Source organism: Nanorana parkeri, unplaced genomic scaffold (genome assembly GCF_000935625.1).
Source record: "Nanorana parkeri isolate BGI_ZX_2015 unplaced genomic scaffold, ASM93562v1 scaffold905, whole genome shotgun sequence".
Lineage (NCBI taxonomy): Eukaryota > Metazoa > Chordata > Amphibia > Anura > Dicroglossidae > Nanorana > Nanorana parkeri.
Window position 1 is genome coordinate 574,513 of NW_017307173.1, and position 4,829 is coordinate 579,341.

The following is a 4,829-nucleotide window of genomic DNA, read 5'->3' on the forward strand; positions in this document are numbered from 1 at the left end:
TATATATATTTATTTATACATTTCTTGTAGCTCCTCCTTTAGTACACCGCCAACTCCCCCATTCCGATGTCACATATCGATGAACTAAACTTACCAGTTGAATAATCTTGTCCAGTATATGCCGATAAGCAACAGGAACAGACAGCAGAAAGGAGCTGTGGGATCAAAGCAACCAAACTTGTTACCAGTTGATAAAATAGAACGGCCACTATGTACAAATGGCACAATAACAAGTACTGGTTAACATGTTACATTGTCTCTGGTTTAGGATTCTGAACATGCAACAAGCTCATTAACTGAAACAGTATCCATTTGGAATTCGTCATACTTTCTCAGCAAATGTGATATTCCTTTCATATAACCTACTGTTTGTAAGGAACGCGAAAAGCCGATGCTGGTGAACAAATTGCCCCTTAGAAAACCACCCCCATAGGAAGCGTGTGCTAAATGAGCCATATGTATAGTATCTGTTTACTTCCAACACTTCAATCTGCTCCGTGCGAATTTATTAAAAATATAGATTGCTCTGATCCGAATTAGTATTTGAAGTGGGCACTGTATACGTGTTGTTTTTGTAAATCAGATCATGATAGTGAATTGGAATGAATCAAATTCGTTAATCAAACGCTCAAATGTTCCATATATCTGTCCTACTTTGGCTGATGCTTGTCCCTGTCCCTTCTTTGGCTGCAAGGTTCCAAAAGGGTTGATAAAGGAACAAGGGATGTTTATTTTGCAAAGTATAGATTCACTTAGCTCAGTGAAACATGTGAAGCTTTGCTTACTTTAATCACCGAATCATGTGCAAGCAAAATCCATTTGCAGATGATTGGGTGTGCAAAAGCTTCTTCTTATTTACTAAGCATAATGATCAGCAGCTACTCCTTTAGCAAATCAACTCCAGTGTGTAGGACCCATAAGCTATTCAGAACTTGGCGAAACCCATAACCACATATGCTTCCCTACAGTGCTGTTTTTCGCCATTTTAAGATGATTTCAATGGTCGCCCCTATTCGGCTTTTATGCAGTTAGGCCCCTGACATGTATAAATATAAAATGGTGCTCACATTTCTGCCTGTCGGGGCGACAATAAATACAGGATTTATACAGAGGTGTATCATTATGTACATAATCGTGTATATACTTTGTTGCAGCCACGTGTTTCCCTTTGAGTAGTCTTGCGTCCCAGTGATATATATCAAATCTCATATATAATCCTCCTTCAGCATGTGACTTACTGGTCTTTAAATATTATTAGCACATATTTTTAACTGTGTGTAAAACCCTCACAAATCACTGTGACCTCGAAAAGCATGGACCGGTGGCTATATATTCTTTATTACACGTGGCCCTGGCACCAGGCCACAAAACACACATCACGGCCAGTTAATTATTCATTTCCTCGCTGGATTCAAGATAAAAGTTATTACTTAAGAAAAATGAGGACTGAGAGGGAGATTGTAGAGTTGGAACGGATCTGTACCAATGCTTTCCCAATTAAATAACGCTTGTTAATAGAGTAGTAGCACATACTAGAGCACCCACCCCATTATTCACATCAGAATTTTCTTCTTATGGAATAGATAAAAATATACGGTAAATTCTTAAGTGTTACTTAATGGTTAATATGGTGCCTTTAGTAAACTCACCTGAGAAGGTAGGATCAAATATTATTCATGTGACACTACAAGAGCATGGAAGACCTTTGTCAGGCTTCTGTCAGAGGTCACCTCTCCTGCAGAGGACTCATTTCTGGCCGACCTGTGATTGCTGGCAAAGGAGCACATATATCAGATGAAGGACTAGGGACCAGAGATGGTCAGAGGAGCAGGATCGCCTTGTTCATGTGTCTCCTTGGCAGGTCTTCCAAGGATCACAGCGCCAGAAGTTTTATGAGTGTTCCCTGCTGTTGGCCGCAGTTCTGCTGGATTGCTTTCATCTTGAGGGTCAGAACAAAGTCTGGAGGTGAGTGGAACTCAGTCCAGGAATGTATGGAGGACAGGGGAGCTGATAAAATTCCAGTTCCTAGCAGGACCAGCGCTTCAAAGCGGCGCATCTGGTGGGAGCTCCAAGCCTCTTCTCTCCCCTTTAAAACGATAACCTGACTCTGCACTTTGCTGGTGGGTCTGGGAGGAGGTGGGCTGGCTCACACCCACGCTTCATATCAACCAAGACAAAAACAGTTCCTGGCTTTATCTCACCACTTCCATGAAAGAACGATCCCCACGTGCTGGCCTATGGAAAGGTGACCTCATACAATATTAGGGCCTCTCTGCAAAAATCATATCAGGAGCCAATCCTAATTTCTGGAGTTCTAGCTCTCTTTAACAGAAGTTGGGTAGAAGCCATCCAAGGAACTACACCATCCCTGCGGCATTGAGCTTACTGCTTGAAGATTTTAAGAAGATTTTAATTCCACATTTAGGCACAAGAGATAATCGTGTGGGTTATTTTAGATGTTAAAAATGCACTCTTATTATTTTTAAGTACGTAAAATGTACATAGAAGTGCCCATGTGTCTGCTGTACCCGGCAGCAATTTAAACATGAAAAAAGAAGCCCCACTGGTTAATATTTAACGGGGTATCAATGCCCTCATTGTAAGATTACTTATTTGTAAGATCTCTAAAGCCGAGGTCATACCCTGACTACATGTTGGGTCTCCCGCAAGAGGCAAGTATTCACTCAAAAGTCGTTTATTCCCTTTATTTGGAGAAGATTATTAAAGCTTCAGTAGGTTTAAGATGAAGCCGGTATAAATCGTCATTTCCAAGGACTACTTAGGGGAGTTTCCAACTATTTATCGAGCGGACATTAAAATAAGGATAGGAAATGGCTTCCACCAGAACTTCTAGGATTCTGCCCTTTAACAGTGATAGTATTGTCTGCTATTTCCTTCCAATTAGTGAAAGAAACACTGAGATGGGAAGCAACAACAAAGGTAGTTTAAATTTCCAACCAAAAAAACTCCATTAATATCAATTTACTTCAATAAAAACTTTGTTTCTTCATCAAGTTGGAGATTTATGATAAAATCAATTACATTAAGGTCACTGAGGACCTTGTGGTTTGTCTCAGATTTCATTCCTGAGCAGATGAACCGCTTGGTAAATATATTCCGCTTTGCTGGAGGCTAGGAGAATCATTCCGAGGCAGGGGAAATGTAATGGAAGACAATTTTCTGAGAAAATACTAAGATTCGGTTTCATATTTATGCTTTAAAGGGATTTTTTTAAATCTACATGTATCGATATATATATATATATATAATCTATATATAAATATATACATTTTTATTATTATTTATTTCATTGTATATACTGCCTGTACCCACATCTCATCTCAATATGACAGGCCCTACACTGCCTGGCCCTTGTACATCTAAGATAAATCAGGAACGGCCCTTAGCCCTTTTCCACGCTTTAGCACTTGGCTGTTCAATATCCGTTTGTTGTACCTTTGCCAAAACCTGAGGAGGTGACAAATTTAACGGAAATGATGTTTGTAACTGGAAACACAGGATCTCTAAATGCAGTAACCACATGGCTACTTGAGAAATTACTGGTGCACTCTTGCATTTGCTGGAATCACAAGGGCGTTAGAGACAAAGAAGTGTCCTCTGTCCCTGTATTGGCTATTGCATTTACTAACCTTAAACTTTTTTTCTAATTATTATTTACATTTAAAACAAAAATATTTTACCCCCACTGTCTATTCATCTCACTTCGGCTTGCTTCTCCATTGACTCTCTTCTTGCATTTCCATAGAACTAAAATACTATTTTCTCATTGCATACGATTCTCCTCCCACCACTCTCTGTTTGCATATTGCTCTGTTCATCTTTCTATCTTAGCCCTCGGCCATCTACCCATATTATACACCTCCTCTCCACTCCACACCTCTCTTGTCTGATCATCCAGTTCATTCTACACTATCCACCACCCGTTTTGTTTTAAGTCTTGTGTTAAGAACAACCTGTGTAATGTATAATTTCTATATGTACAACTTTGACACAAACTTGACACAAATAAAAGCAAGCATGTATCTATTCTAACACGACACTGCAAACTCTAAACTAACTGGAAACTACTTCTATGACGTGTTATCTACACAAAATGCAAAACTAATTTAAAACAAAATGTAATAAAGAAGTGGCGTTAATGTGTCTGTTTTTAGCACACACACAAATGTTCAAGTATACTCTGAAAGTATTTGGAAATATAAAGTTGTGTTGTGTGTGATTACAAAGACAAAAGCTGTATGTTTGAGTTGGGTGTGTTGTATGTAGCGTCTGTTTATGTAGACACACTGTTAAAAAAAAAAAAGTTTGTAGTATTGTAAATGATTAACCAGAGAAATATAATGGTTGTGCATTGTGATGTGAAACACCATACTGGGCAATCCGGCTACATTCACAACGTCTTTGTTCTGCTGTGTGTTGTATGGCCCCAAAATCAACTCAAAATTCATAATTACGTTTTTAATTGTAAGACAAATATAGATGTTTCTCTTTTTCTCTTGGAGCAGTTATGCAGGAAATACATGAACAGAGAGGATAGTGACTGTGGTGGTATACATTCACAATCCACATGTAAATGTATTGTATATGTAGAGCATGACCCATATACGGATCTTCTATTTTCTCAGGTGTCTATAACACCAACACTCTATGTTACAAAAAAAGTGTTGCAGTCAGGTACAAACACAAAATACCCTATGGCTGATTTACTAAAGAAGTCATCTTTACCCTAGTCTGTGATTATCTAAATACACAACAAGGAATTATGTATTCTTTAGTCTCATAAACATGAGAGGATACTATCCATGATT

At 38.6% G+C, this 4,829-nt stretch overlaps 1 protein-coding gene across 2 annotated transcripts in view; it reads right to left on the reverse strand.

Moving 5' to 3' along the window:
* The window catches only part of HOXB3 (homeobox B3), a 27,539-nt gene that overhangs the window by 18,535 nt on the left and 4,175 nt on the right, over positions 1–4,829 (reverse strand). Inside the window, exon 2 of one of the 2 annotated variants that reach the window (XM_018565979.1) lies at positions 95–155. The exons of the other annotated variant lie outside the window; for it this stretch is intronic. The gene's annotated coding sequence lies outside the window, so the exon portion shown is untranslated. The remainder of the gene's footprint in view (positions 1–94; positions 156–4,829) is intronic. 2 annotated transcript variants of the gene reach the window in all.